This window comes from Neomonachus schauinslandi, chromosome 3 (assembly GCF_002201575.2).
Source record: "Neomonachus schauinslandi chromosome 3, ASM220157v2, whole genome shotgun sequence".
NCBI classification, from domain to species: domain Eukaryota; kingdom Metazoa; phylum Chordata; class Mammalia; order Carnivora; family Phocidae; genus Neomonachus; species Neomonachus schauinslandi.
In genome coordinates this window covers 16,507,011-16,523,060 of record NC_058405.1, presented here as the reverse complement: position 1 = coordinate 16,523,060, position 16,050 = coordinate 16,507,011, and the positions used below count along the sequence as shown (strand labels likewise).

The 16,050-nt window shown below is 36.7% G+C and overlaps 1 protein-coding gene across 1 annotated transcript in view; it reads left to right on the top strand.

Annotated features, from left to right (window-relative positions):
• The window catches only part of GPC6 (glypican 6), a 1,077,089-nt gene that overhangs the window by 427,456 nt on the left and 633,583 nt on the right, over positions 1–16,050 (top strand). The gene's annotated exons all lie outside the window — the stretch shown is intronic.

Here is a 16,050-nt window from a genome sequence, read left to right as displayed (position 1 = left end):
TTTTCCCTACCTCACGACCTTTGAATATTAGAGTTTTGGCATTGTTTTTGAACAAAAGTTAAAATTTTAACAACAACAAAAAATGAACAGGACATAATAATTCATGCACTAAATAAAGATATAAAATGAAATGTAAGAATCTCTCATTTCTAGTCTGCCTACTATTTTGACTATTTTTAATACCCATCTTTTGTTTCATCTATTTTTAGCAGCAACTATGAAATATAAGCAATGAATTCATTTGCATTAACCACTTTTCCTTCTTCCTTCTTTCATTTTTTTAACTTGTATTGTTATATTTTTTCTTACATTGTTTGCCTTCATAGCTTTAAATGGCATATTGGAAACTGTTCTTGAGCAACCAACTTTTGATGGTATCTCTTGACTCCCTGCCGTGTACCATAAGAAATTCCTTTCTTTCTTTCTTTCTTTCTTTCTTTCTTTCTTTCTTTCTTTCTTTCTTTCTTTCTTTCTTTCTTTCTTTCTCTTTCTTTCTTTCTTTCTTTCTTTCTTTCTTTCTTTTTCTTTCTTTCTTTCTTTCTTTCTTTCTTTCTTTCTTTCTTTCTTTCTTTTTTCTTTCTTTCTATTTTTTTTGTTGTTGTTGAGAGATTTATTTATTTATTAGAGAAGTCGGGAAGGGACAGAAGGAGAGGAAGAGAGGTAGACAGAGAATCTCAAGCAGACGCTCTGCTGAGTGCAAAACCCACTTGGGGCTCGATCTCATGACCGCAAGATCATGCCCCCACCTGAATCAAGAGTCATAGGTCTAACTGATTGAGCCACCTGGGCACCCTAGGAATTCCTTTCCTCTTTTCCTTCTTCCAGCCCTCAACTGGTACAGGACTGCTCAGCTGAAATCCCTGAAGTTCTCTTCATCATATTCAGAAGGAGATCCAAAGCCCTTACCATGACCCACAAAGCCCTATGTACAATATCTGTACCCAGCCTTTCTTTCAGACCTCAGCTCCTACTCCTCCTCCCCCATTCTCTCTTCTCTGGCCTTGGGTTTCTTCCTGGAATTCAAACATGACCAACCAGTACCGGAGGCAGTCGTCATTGCCTGTAGTGTTCTTCCCGTGAACTGATTCATGCTTGTTTCCTCCCTGAGAGCACTTGCTTTATATATACCCTTCTAAAAATAGCTACACACTCTCATTTCTCTTTGCTATCTATTCTGCTTTATTTTGCAATAATATTTATCGTTATCTCAGTTTGTACTATAAATGTATTACCATATTGATTGTTTTTCTTCTATAACGTAAGTTTCAGGAGGTCATGCCTTTTTTTTCTGTTTTTGATGTTGAATCCACTGTCAAGAGAGTAGTATGTGGCATAGAACAAACACTTAGGTATTTGCTGAAAGAATTAATTTGTATGGTTTATAAAATTTACACCCTGTTGTATACTATTAATTAAGTGTCCAGTATTTTGTCTATAAGTTGATTCTAAAAATTTGAAAACAACAAGTAGTGTTTATAATATTATGAATATATAAATAGTATGCATTGTAGGATCCCTCAGTGTGATTGGGTCTACAGAGAAGAATATAATAGTCTGGAGCTAAATGCATGCTGTTCAAAGGAGAATGTTCTAAGCATCAAGGTCAAATGTCCCTTTTTTAATAACCCATCAATTGCTCAAATGATAACATACTTTATATTACTTTCATAGATTATCTTGTCAGTTTTTATTTCCCATGGAATTTCCAACTTTCATTTATCTTGACAGATATAGTGAGTGTGGTCTTCAACCACATCTCTAGAATAAGCTGGTTCCTGATTATACTGCTTGTCAAACATCCGGAAGTGGGGGACCTTCTTAAAAGCATATGCTGAAGTTGCCATCATTGATTTACTTCCATTGAATTACAAAGTTACGTCCTCTTCCTGGGTCTGACTCTTTCTCTTTGTTGGATTATTTGGGGTTTTTTAGCCAGAGTGCTCATGAGATATGCTTTGAGTGTAAATACATCTAGTAATGTCTTTATTTTGCCCTGATACATGGTGGATGGTTTGGCTAGGTGTGGATTATGTGTTGAAAGCCATTTTCCTCCAGACATATTATTCATTGTCATTAAGCATCTTTTGTCACCAGTGAGAAGTCTGACACCAATCAAACTCATGTCCCTGTGGAGTTTTTAATCCCACACTATTTTTTTTCTTAAAGATTTTATTTATTTATTTCAGAAAGAGAATGCACAAGCGGGGTTGGGGAGGGGAGTAGAGGGAGAGGGATGAGCAGACTCCACGCTGAGCACAGAATGAGATGTGGGGTTTGATCCCATGACCCTGAAGTCATGACCTGAGCCGAAACCAAGAGTTAGATGCTTAACCGACTGAGCCACCCAAGCACCCAGTCCACATTCTTTTTTATCCCAAAAAAACTTTTTGTTTGTTTTTATCTTTGACATTTCATGAACATATTTCTAAGTGTATTCTTTTGTTTGTTTGTTTTTGTGTGTTTTATCTGGTATTATGTGGGTCTTTATTTTTCCTGCAGACCAGAGTATTTATTTCCTTTTTGAAAATGTTTTCCTTTTATTTCTTTATTTCCTCTTCTTATTGCCCTTTCTCATTTATTAGATGAGGTAACTTCAGACATTTCTGGATTGATCCTCTACCCCCTAATAATTCTATTAAATTTTTTTGCCCTATCTTCTGAGAGAAGACGTCTTATTTGTTATTTATTCATTTATTTTTGCTTCCTACAAATTTCAGTAACTATGTCCTTAACTTTCACAGTCTTCTTCCCCTCTATTTCTTCTTTTTCTTCTTCTTCTCCTTCTCTTCTTCCTCCCACCTCCTGCCTCCTCTATACCCCTCCCTGCTTTTCCTCTTTCTTCTTCTCTATATGCAATTTTGGAATCGGTGGTTATATATCTTGACTCATAATTGGAGCCGAGCTCTCCATTATTGGAACATTTCAGAATGTGGGAGGGGGTTCCTGATATATTGTATCATGCATTGACTCCAGGGGAGTAGTTCTGTACTTTAAGTACTAGGGTCTTGAAAAGTTAAGCATCTCAGCACAACTTTTAATTGGGGCCAAGTAGAACATCCAGCAGTCTATGAGAATTGAGTGTTCAGCCAGGAGCTTGAAAAAAGTCAAAGAGTTAATTAGAACTTAGGAAAGATTGGCTCAAGAGAAGGAGCCCAGAAGGACACCATGCACTTTCCTGTGCGTGAGAAAATGCTGACCCAGACACTTCAAACCTAACTTTGTGCAGCCAGGATTGAGAAGTTTAAGTTGGCACATTTACCCTTGGATAATAAATTTAATTCAAAGAAAAGTAAAAATACACAGGAGGAGATTTGAATATAAAAAGTAGCTTGTGAGGAAAGATCAAGCCATAGGCTATATGTAACCAAATGCAAATATGTGCCCTGGGCTTTCAGAGAATGGAAAAGGAAGAGGGGGGATGCACATAGCTGTAAAGGAACAGACACGCTTATTAAGCCACACGATAACAGTATACGGAAATATCTGTTCATACACAGAATTAAAGTATCATCTACTTGGATCCGAAGTTCTAAATTATTTCTACTTTCTCATTCCCCATATAAATATTATTAAAGCATATTAGGAATATATTTTGTTGTTTAAAAAAAATAATATTTTCGTCAGCTTCAGATATTTTTCCTCAGAAGTCTTTTATAATGGATATTATCTACATTAGCACAAGATCCTATGTTTTCTTTAGGAATTGTGGTGAATGAAATTATTTAAGCAAGTATGGAGAAAGCCTTATTCTATGTGGATGTATGCAGTGTAGCCTCTACTGAAAATTCCTTTTTCATTGTTGCTAACAAGTGGAAAACAAATGCTCCTATCTAGCACAGTCCTGTTTTCCTCTTAAAGAAATCTTTCTCAATGATATCCTTTATTTTTTTCTAACCTACTTTTCTCTATGATAACATGAGATGAACAAACTTGTTCTATTATCATTATCAGATAAACCTGTAAAATGCACTCCTGAGGGTGAAAACATTTCTCAAAGAAATATTAACATAAACTTTATTTAACCAGTTCACATCAGTGCTCTTAAAAATCAAAGGAGGGGCGCCTGGGTGTCTCAGTCTTTGAGAGTCTGCCTTTGGCTTGGGTCATGATCCTGGGGTCCGGGGATCAAGCCCCACATTGGGCTCCCCGCTCATCAAGAAGCCTGCTTCTTCCTCTCCCACTCCCCCTGCTTGTGTTCCCTCTCTCGCTGTGTCTCTCTCTGTCAAATAAACAAATAAAATCTTAAAAAAAAAAAAAATCAAAGGAAAGACAAAAGGAAATATTATATCCATGTGTCTAGAGATTGTACTGCTCTTAAAACTGTAGTTCCTCCCAGAAAAAATATGGTGCACAATTATAAATACAAAGCTGCCAAACTAAACATGCCTCTCTCTCTGTGCAATGAAACCACTTCAGTTTCTGTGTTTTGTATTGAGGATTTAGCTCAGTACACACGCCAGTACATTATTTTATGATGGCTACTATTACTTATCTCTTATATCCATGGAAAATGCCCATCTTTCTTAGAGAGAGCAAATTGTTTCCAGTTAAGGCAGTAGGACTTCAAAGCAGAGAAATTGAAAACAGAAATGTTTGGGTGTCATACAAGAACAGTCTTGGCACCGGCATAAACCTACTCTGTCCCTCAACCCCTGCTCTTTCCTCTGCCTTATGGAAAACACTAACCATGATCAGTAGGACATCAAGACATACCAAAATCTCCTGGGCTGCCTAAAGTGGGGCCTAACTGATTCTTGCTGCTCCTGTATGGCTTTTTTAAAATGAGGAAAGGATTGGGAGTTCTCCTTTTTGAAGTATAGAATTAATACATTCCTTGGTGTGTCATATTCTTTAGCAAGGCTTAGAGCTCATGGGGTTGACCTTCCATTATCCTTATAATCTTCGCACTTTTCATGTGTATTACCAGTTTATCATACTCTGAAATCTAGAGTTCAGTGGATAATTTAGAAACCTTGATATGGAGTATTTGGTGCTCAAACCATTGTTCCATCATAACGAGGGGATCATTAAGACCTCGGGTATTGAAGCTTCTCTATCACTAACCATGACATTTGCTTGGAAGGGAGGATGGAAGGGCAAGACTATGTGAGACAAAATATTCATTTTGAGTAATGTTATAATTATATATGAAATAATGGTATTCATTTATATTGAGCCTTTAAGTTAAGAGTATGCAGAGATTCAGGGCGCCTGGGTAGCTCAGTCGGTTAAACGGCTTCCTTCAGCTCGGGTCATGATCCCAGGGTCCTGGGATCGAGCCCTGCATTGGGCTCTCTGTTCAGCGGGGAGCCTGCTTCTCCCTCTCCCTCTGCCCCTTCCCCTGCTTGTGCTCTTTCACTCTCTGTCAAATAAATAAATAAAATCTTTTAAAAAAAAAGTGTATGCAGAGATCAAATATAAACAACTTGCACTTAGATTAATTAGAGAAACAAATGCAAATATTAGAAATTGAACACCAAAAAGGAAATACTTTAAGAAGTTCACAAAGAATAAAAAATGATTAAGAACCTTGAGAATTTTACTTACAAAGAGATCCTATAAAATACGTTCACACCAGGGACTTTTCTGCATGCAAACACAACATTTTAATTCATGAACAGAAAACCAAAGAGGAGTGTAGGTTATTAGAGTAAACAATATATGTTGTAATGGTTGAAATGCATTCTGAAAACATGAATAAATTTAGTAAAAATACTATCTTTTGTCCTGTTTTAGTGGCAAATGAGGAGTAGTAAAGCTAACTAAACTTATGACAAGGTAAAAAAAAAAAAAGCTGGAGTGGGGTGGGGGGTTAGGGATGCTACAGCACTCTTACAAATATTTGCCTGATGACTTGAAGTTGAAGGGGTGGGGGTGGGAAATGGTATTTTGAAGACTTATCCCTGGGTCTATGATTTTATGGAACAGATGAAAAGAAAATCTCCATTTTTAGCAGCCAACTGCTTAATGTCAGACAGATGTTATAACCATGATTATAGGATTTTATTTAATTCAAAACAAAAGTATTTGGGTCTTATCTTGGCATGAGAGTTGGCTTTGTAATGATGACAGAGCACAGTTTAAACATTACACTAAACTATGAATGGTCAACCAAACAGAGTACTTAATTAAACAATTACTTAGGGAATTTCTGCTTTTAGTATAGTTTTTAAAAAGAGTTTATCCTTTGCCTGTTTAAGCTTGACCCCAACATTGCCTTTATTTATTGTTTGGCTCTGTTACAAATTGTCCTTGGTGCCCATCTGATTAAGTTGAAATTGGGCTTTCTTTTTTTTCCCTTTTAATGGACACACAAATGGAAGCATCTAGATTTTTCAGGATTCTGGTATATCTTTGTATGTACATTTGAAGCAGCTATGGAAAATAAACCCAAAATTAAGGACAGGACTTGTTCTGCATGACTTCTTTTTGAGCCACAATACAAAATAAAAGCTAGCAAAGGAAGATCATATTGTAATTAACTGAAATAGTATGTTAAATGGTTAGAGCACAAATAATGTTTGATGGTCTCTCCACAGGCTTTGTCTTCTACCTTCCTTTGAAAAATCCTTTTATTTTAATATATTTGTATTTTAACAGTATTAGTTCTCTTTTTTTTTTTTTAAGATTTTATTTATTTATTTGACAGAGAGAGACACAGCGAGAGAGGGAACACAAGCGGGGGGGAGCGGGAGAGAGAAGCAGGCTTCCCGTGGAGCAGGGATCCCGATGTGGGGCTCGATCCCAGGACCCTGGGATCATGACCTGAGCCGAAGGCAGACACTTAATGACTGAGTCACCCAGATGCCCCAACCATATTAGTTCTCATAACTAGGTTATTTTGGAAAAAAATTGTCATTGCAGTATAGCATCGAACGATGTGTTCCCATAATCCTCTTGTTTTTACTCATGGAATTCGATGCAGGATAAAAGAGATCTATCCATCAAAAGAAAATACTCAGTTTTCCCTTGAAAGTACTTATTTTTCTTATCCACTTTTCATTTGTATTCTAGATCATGTTGCCCATACAAATGTGATTACAAACTTAATTAATTTAATTAATCTACTCTTGGTCTACCTAAGTCCTACTCATGTATAGTCTGCAAACCAGTGCTATTCCTCAAACTGTTCCTCGTCCTTGAGGAGGAAAGAACAGACATTTGAGAGGCAACATTTAGGAAATTTTATAGCACTTTAACAGAGTAATTTTTATGTCTGCTGAACTAATAATTTAAAATGCCCTTATATTCTATATCTTTTTTTCCCATTGTATTTTTATTGTATTTTACAAGTATAATACTGGTTTGTGACAGATTGGGGAAAACATTGGACTTAGAGTGTAGAAAACTTGAGAAGTACTAGGCTGGATTCAAGGCAGCAAGCATGAGAGGAAAGGGAAGATGTGAGCATTTTGCTATAGATGAGCCAGGGTAGAATTAAGCAGTGATTCAGATAATAATGCATATTGAGGATGAGAATTCCAACATAGTCTCTGCTAATTCGTTAGCAGTTGCATCTTGAACAACATGGATTTGAACTGTGTGGGTCCACTTACATGCAGATTTTTTTTTTCAATAAATACAACATAGTACTGTAAATGTATTTTCTCTTCTTTATGATTTTCTTAATAACATTTTTTTTTACTGTAGCTTAGCTTATTGTAAGAATACAATACATAAACACATATAACATCCAAAATATGTTTTGGTCTACTATTTGTGTTATTGGTAAAGCTAGGCTGTGCAGTTTGGGGGGGGCAAGGGAGTGAAAAGTTGTATGCAGATTTTTGACTGCATGATGGTCATTGCTCCACTGCCTGAATTGTTCAAAGGTCAGCTGTGCCTGTAATGGACTCTCCCAGTATCCTCTGCCAGTCACACTCACATGTGCTGTGGTGTGCCCTACACCCCACCAGTTGGTGTACTTACTAACAGTGAGTTTTTATTCCCAAATGCCGTTATCCTAGTCATTTTCTTGTAATTATGTAATTTAATTTAATGTTATGTAAAGCAATGAAAAATGAATACATAAGGGAAGGATATCTATTGTTTTCAGGATAAATAAGCTGAATGTTTTAGGAAAATTCGATAAAATCTAACTGCAAAACAAAACCAAACCCTATCCACTTCCAAAAAATGAAGAACTCGAGGCTGTTTGATAGTTATAGAAGTTTGACAATACGTGGTAAAAGCTATCTGGATTTTGCACATGATTTTCTTCTCAACTGTCTTTAAGTTCCTGTTTCTCCTTAAAGAATTAAAATTGGAAATTGTAGGCGATGTAGTATTGATGTGGATCATAAAGACTAATCAAAGCCATAGTTATTAGATATCTACTTTAGATGTTTTAAAAAGGCCTCTTCCTACATAAAAAGGTTAGGAAATGAATATTTCTATATAGGTATTTAATATTTAATATAATTAATATATATTTAAATATATATATTTAAATTTGCCAGTAGCCAACTTTTTCATTTAATTAACCTGTTCACATCCAATTCTATTAGATGAAAAAAATTCTATAATTGTACCAGGTGTTTGTACAATTTTTGTACAAACCTTCATCAACATATTTAATAATTAATAATTATTTGCTAATGACTTTAATAAAATATTTATTTTTGAATTGGTTGCAAAAGAAAATTAGGTAGAAATCATGACAAATTCTCTTGGCTCAGTTAATCACTGCCATGGAAAGCCAATTTGTTGAGATAAAGCCATAGCTTTAATTAAACTTTTGGAATTTATAGTGTTCTGCAAGTATCATGTCAGGAATAAAGAGGCTTATGGAGAAACAATTGGACTTGACTACCACATTGAGAGAACACAGGAGGTGGTGCTCATTGTTCATCCATTCAATAGCAAAACAAACAAGAACATAGTATTTGCCAGTCACTATAATTGGCTTCATATACTTAAGGGGGAAAATATGCCGCTTTTCATACTGAGTAGCTTATAGTCCGGTGGGAGAGACAAATGTGGTAACGGACTAGTTAGAATCCAATTTGGCAGGATACAATGTAAATGACGTTTCTTGAGAACATGCTTTGAGAGTACACAAAAGCAAGACAGAACTGTACTCATTTTGTGTGGTTTATTGCCTTCTCTAGTGAAGTAGGTAAGTAAGTATGGAGTGTAATGAAGATGTGGCCAGGAGCTATACATTTTTTCTGCTGTTGTTGTTTATTATCTCTTAACATTAGTTCCCTGGTGATAAGCTTACAAATAATTTTAATTTTCTCCTTTATACTTACCTGTATTTTAAAAATTTTTTTAAATATATCCATTATTTTCATAGTTAGAATTAGCTAATAATGCTTCTTTTCAAATATGGTGAGTATTACAGATTTAGCAGCAGTAGATCCTATTCATGTGGTTGGTGTTTCAAGAGGCTGGTACAAAAAAAGTCTCTAAGGATGACAACTCTAAAACAGTGCTTCTGGGGCGCCTGGGTGGCTCAGTTGGTTAAGCGACTGCCTTCGGCTCAGGTCATGATCCTGGAGTCTCGGGATCGAGTCCCGCGTCTGGCTCCCTGCTCAGCAGGGGGTCTGCTTCTCCCTCTGACCCTCCTCCCTCTCATGCTCTCTGTCTCTCATTGTCTCTCTCGCAAATAAATAAAATCTTAAAAAAAAAAATTAAAAAATAAATAAATAAATAAAACAGTGCTTCTGCCTCCTGAGAAACAAAGTAGACTAGCCTGTCCACTTGCCAAGACAATCTCTGGGTTGCAAATCCAGTTGTTCCTAAACCAGGAGAGAGGATTGCTGTGCACAGGAAGGGTTTACATGGTGTTGAAAAACTTGCACTAATGAAGACAGGAAATCTGACATCTTCCAATAGATACCTTCCTTCTATTTCTTATTCTTCTTCCATTCTTTAATATGTAGAAGTGATACATTTATGGATTCTATTTTATTAAATGGTGATTTTTAACAAATTCTAGATGATCAAGTGTAGAGAGATTCATATCTTGGTGGTTTCTCCCAGCACTCTTTGGTGGTCTTTGATGTTACTCTAACAAGACAGAGGTTTGTAGAAAAGAAAATAATATATGGCATGCAAAGGAGGAAGCAAGTTTTTTTGGAAGCAGTATGTGATATGGTTTAAGTCCAAATCCTGTTCATTTTGACATTAGCTAGCATATCTTAATATTAGACAGAAATATTACTCATAAATAATGTTGAAGAACAAATATCAAGGAACACATTTATCACTCATTTAGCAGAAAGCATTATAATTATTTTGAATGTGTGGGTGAAATTACCCTAAGTTTGTTTTATGTGCAAGTCTTTATTTACCAGTTTTCCCTTAATTAGATGACATACTTGTGGGTGCTTCACCGTGTATACATAAAATATCCTATTTTATTTTTTTATTTTTTTTTAAGATTTTATTTATTTGACAGAGAGAGACACAGCGAGAGAGGGAACACAAGCAGGGGGAGTGGGAGAGGGAGAAGCAGGCTTCCACCGAGCAGAGAGCCCAATGTGGGGCTTGATCCCAGGACCCTGGGACCATGACCTGAGCCGAAGCCAGACATTTAACGACTGAGCCACCCAGGCACCCCAAAATATCCTATTTTAAACACAGTACTAAACAAGCATAAGAATGCCATATTTTTTATCTTAGTTTTCTTCTAAAATTTTAATATTCCGGCATATCTCTTTTTTTCCCCCCTTTCTTTTCTTTTCATTCATTTTCTTTTTCTTTCTTTTTCTTTTCCTCTTTTCTTTTTTTAAATCCCTGGCCTGTTTTTTAGAGCCTGTTTCTGGCAATTACCTGCTGGATGAGAATCACATTTCCTTTACTTCAGCCCCTCAGGAAAGACAGCAAATACTCCAAATGTTTCAAATGGCAATGCGCTCAGTTTATTAAGTTTTCTTGTGTTACCCCTTAGGGAATTCTAGCAGCAATGGCTTTGGACTTTTTACCAGCATTTGAGATTTTTGCTGCTTTCCTCTGATATTCATTTATTGAAGACTTTTTGTTAAGTGACATTAATTTATTCCTTTTTATAAGTACCTCATTCACTGTGTGTGTATGAATTTCTTTCCTCAAAATCTATTTTTCATAAGTGTTTTTGGGAGACATCCAATGACATGCAGTTTTACTAATGTCTTTATAATGATGCCAAGTATTTAACATGAGTTCAACACATATTTATGGTGCACCAGTCCACTAGGCTTGACACCTCAGTAAAAGATGCTATTGCCCTCATGAAATCCAGTCTTTTGGGGCAACCAGCTTGTAAACCAGTGATAGAAACTCCTTACCCTTGCAAGCATTGTGCGGGGATCATTACTAACATTTGTGCTGCTAGTCCTCAGAATACATCTTCTGGGTTAAGTGATGTATCCTAGCCACAGAGTTGTAAGGGAAATGTCAAGTTTGAGTGTACAATCTTCTGACTCCAGAATAGATCATTATATATGTTGTTTTGAGGCGCATCATGCCCTCTAAGTGACAGAGTGGACTGAAGTCAGATACATGGATTGAGTGAGAAAGTTATTTTATAATGAAGAGAATAATTTCCTTTGTCACATTTAGTGTATTACTATATTATTAAAGTGAGCACTCTATAAAAAAAGAAAGCAAAATGGCTATAAGGAAGATACATGTAATCGATCCAGCCTGCTTTTCTTCCAACCTAAAGTTTCTTGGATAGGTGAAATTTAATTAATCTTGAAAGTACTTTCACATCCTTACTTCTTAACCTTTCCAAGACTTAATAACTTACCGTGTGTTGCTGCTCTGCCTTCTATCTAAGTTATAGACATTCTTCCCTTATAGAGATTGAGAACATCTGGTTAACACCTTCTTGGTAATAACCTTTCATATTTTCTTGATTTTAAAGTAGACTTTGACGCCATTATTCTTGGAAAATGACATTTTTATATTGGAGTTCCTTTTGCTCCGTGCCTGTTGAATATACACTTCTTCTGTGGCTCATAGACATTTCCTTCTCAAGAGGTTTTCATAATTCTGAAAACATTCCTTCTTTTTACTGAAATTCTGTTGTCAATTACTTTGTTTGTGCAGCTGAGCATAATTTGTCCTAAAATGAAAACAGGAAATTCAGAAACAAATTTATGTTCTTAGGTGTTTCGTCTTTATTGGAACAAATACACTGTGTATTTCCAAACTGTGATTTTGGGTTTGCTCAACAGTGAAGTGTTAAAAGTAAATACAGTCACGGAAGTGCCTTCCAGTGTCAGGCCAGCTTTGGATCTGAGTCATTTTACTTATTTGACAGAGAGGAGATATTAACAAGATTCCCATCGTAAGGTGCTAGCACATTTTCAGATTATTAACAGAAAATATTAAAATTAACCATTCAGGACTATGAACAAGCATAATTGAAAACACACTGAGAAAAGCTCTATAAATAAGATCCATCAATTACTCAAGGTTTACACAGCTTGCTTCCTCTTGCTTGTAAATTACCATTATATATAAATGTTTTCAATTTCTTCTTGAGTGAAAAGGCTTCCCTCTAGGACAGAATATTCTAGGAAAATAAAGAAGGGGGATGTGTTTTATGAAGGGGCTTCTTTTCTTGAATTCATATTTTGAATTACATGAACATTTTTGAAGCAATTAAAATTAATCTATTTAAAGAAGAAAGTTATTTTAATAGTCTTGAACAAAAGTAAATGGATTTCTAATATATTTAGTGAAATCAACACAAGGTTACTGACAAAAGATGGTACATATATTTAATTTAAAATGTGACATCTTGGGAGAACATTAAATAATAGAAGAGGGGTGTCTGGGTGGCTCAGTTGGTTAAGCATCTGACTCTTGATTTTGGCTCAGGTCACGATTTCAGGTCATGGGATCGAGCCCTGCCTAGGGTTCTGTCCTCAGTGGGGACTCTGCTTGGGATTCTCTCTCCCTCTGGCCCTCCCTCTGTACATGCACACTCTCTGTCTCTCTCTCAGATAAATAAAAAAATCTTTAAAAAAAAAATAATAGAAGATTATCATGGTACAGAACACACATATTTGGGGAATGTAGTTCATACATTTGGTGAAAATTTATCCTGTCAAATATATAAGTAATCGAGCTTTCAAAGATATCACACCTTTTTTCTGGTGAATTAGGCAAATGTGACCTTTGTGATTTACATAGAAACCAATACTGATGTGTGTAGAAGGGAAAAATACCAACAATGGTGAAGAGACAGTGCTCCCCTATCTATTAGGATCATTACCCGTCCATTGGTTTATTAAATTTGCATTCTAAATTGTTTTTTTTATTAAATATTGATTATTCGTTAGATTTTTGTTTTACTTTATATAAATTAATGCCATATTTAAAGTTTCCTGAGGAAATTTTTTTCTTTTCCTTCTTCTAAAAGATTTAGTTATTTATGTCAGATGCAGAGAGCGAGCGAGAGAGGGTGTGCGGGCAGGTGCAGCCGCGCGCGGACGCGCGAACACATTTTCAGGGGAGGGGCAGAGAGAGCGAGAGAGGGAAACAAGCAGATTCTCCACTGAGCGGGCATTCGGTGGGGCTCTGTCCCAGGAAATGGAGAGCACAACCTATGCTGAAATCCAGTCTGTTGCTCAACCAACTGAGCTCCCCAGGCACCCCTGCGGAGGAAATATTTGATCAACATGAGGGAACTGAGTTTCTTAGAGTGTTGAACTTCCTAAAGTGGTTGAATCACTCTACTATTTTATTGCATAGTAGCTTCTATTTTTGAAATTTAATGTAACTGTTTTCCCTAAAATATGACAAATACTGTGGATAACTCCACTAGTCTCAAATGTCAGCACGTTATAAGTCATAATTGAATATACTTCAGGATAAACAATATAAACATACACTTCAGTATTAAAGATAAATTACTTATTAGGAAAGTATAGACACATCTGTTCATAACTTGTTCATCTTTTTTTTTTCTCTGTCTTACCTTAAAATGATTGCAATTACCTGAAAACAATAAGGTGCTTGAATCCATTGCATGTGAATGAAATGCAGCTACATCAAGATGGCCGCAGGGGCGCCTGGGTGGCTCAGTTGTTGAGCGTCTGCCTTAGTCTCAGGTCATGGTCCCAGGGTCCTGGGATCGAGCCCCGCATCGGGCTCCCTGCTACGCGGGAAGCCTGCTTCTCCCTCTCCCACTCCCCCCTGCTTGTGTTCCCTCTCTCACTGTGTCTCTCTCTGTCACATAAATAAATAAAATCTTAAAAAAAAAAAAAAGATGGCTGCAAAATTATATGTAATAAGCTAGAAAAAGAGAGTGAAGTCTCCTAAGTGCAGGTGACAAAATGATACATCTGAAAGGAGAGATATCACCAGAACACTAACTGAATGTTTTCAAGGTCTTGCATAGGACAGAGCTGACCTTGAATTTTTTATGACTTCTTCAGGAATATTTAAATTGTCTGTTTAGGGGCACCTGGGTAGCTCAGTCAGTTGGGCGTCTGCCTTCGGCTCAGGTCATGATCCCAGGGTCCTGGGATGGAGTCCCGCATCCGGCTCTCTGCTCAGTGGGGAACCTGCTTCTCCCTCACACTCTCCCTCTGTGCTTTCTCTCTCTCTCTCAAATAAATAAATAGAATCTTTAAAAAAAATAAAAAATAAATTGTCAGTTTACCTAAATGTGCCTGCAGAGATCCAGAATGATAGACAGTAGGAGTGAAATCAAACCTAAATATGTCTTCTATCCAATTTTTTTTTTACCTATGAATCTTCAGTTTTCTTGTGCTGGACACTCTTGGGCTCTGCCTCTTCTCGTCCTATCCCACCTTTTATTCCAGCGACCAGGTGAAGGTAAAATAAGATACAGCTTACCCTGGCTGTCCTGTTTCTCCCTAATTTTCTGTCCCAAAGTGTCTCTGACACCACCATGGGACACTGGCAGGGAATCTCTGCTTGCGCTCACCCATGCATAGCCTGGAAATGTGAAGGACTTAGCATTCTTAGCATGGGCAGCCCTAATTACAGGAATTAGTGAAGGAATGCCCCTCTCTTCTGTTACTCCATTAGAGAATTCTTAAGAACATTACGCATGGGGGCACCTGGGTGGCTCAGTTGTTAGCGTCTGCCTTCGGCTCTGGTCATGGTCCCAGGGTCCTAGGATCCAGCCCCGCATCAGGCTCCCTGCTCAGCGGGGCGTCTGCTTCTCCCTCTCCCTCTGCTGCTCCCCTTGCTTATGTTCTCTTTCTCTCTCTCTCTCTCTGTCAAATAAATAAATAAAATCTTTAAAAAAAAAAAAGAACATTACGCATCATTCTTCAGAGGGTCATGGTAGAAACAATCCAGAGTTGCCCACTGTATTGACTCACTGAAGGACTGACTTTCCCTCTCTAGTGATGCTATTTTCCTCACTCTGTTTTCCTGGCATCACTTCCCAAGTTAAATCCCTGCATGCCAGTCTGTGTTCCAGGCACTGCTTTCCAGAGGGATGGGCGCAGAAGGAGACATGACTCACATTATTTATGCAAAAGTGCATTCTCTCGGCTGGTACATGGCAACACTTCTCATACATAAATTCCCATAATTTATATAATTTGTTTTCCAACTTCCTTATTAATGTGTGTCAATTTAGGGGCCAATATTTTACATGTGGTATAATCGCCATGTTATAATATGGTTTAATCTGAAAGCAAATGCTTTTTGTCAAGATTATCTTGTCATATTTGCAAATTTCTCCATATAGTATTTTGGAGTGATCTAATCAGGTATCAGGTATGGAAAATCTTGAGGGATTTTGATTGGGATATTGTAATCCCAATTTATAGATTTATATGAAGAGAAATTAATTTCATAATTTTGTATTTTCTCAACCAGGAACATAAGATGTATCTTGGATTTCTTACATTGTTATATATGCCTCAGGTTAATTTTATTCATATTTGCATACTAGTTGCTAATTTTATTTCTATTTGATTTCCATTTTTGTGGTTTTCTGAGGTACTTTACTTTTTTTTAAGATTTTCTTTCTCTTTCTTTCTTTCTTTCTTTCTTTCTTTCTTTCTTTCTTTCTTTCTCTTTCCTTCCTTCCTTCCTTCCTTCCTTCCTTCCTTCCTTCCTTCCTTC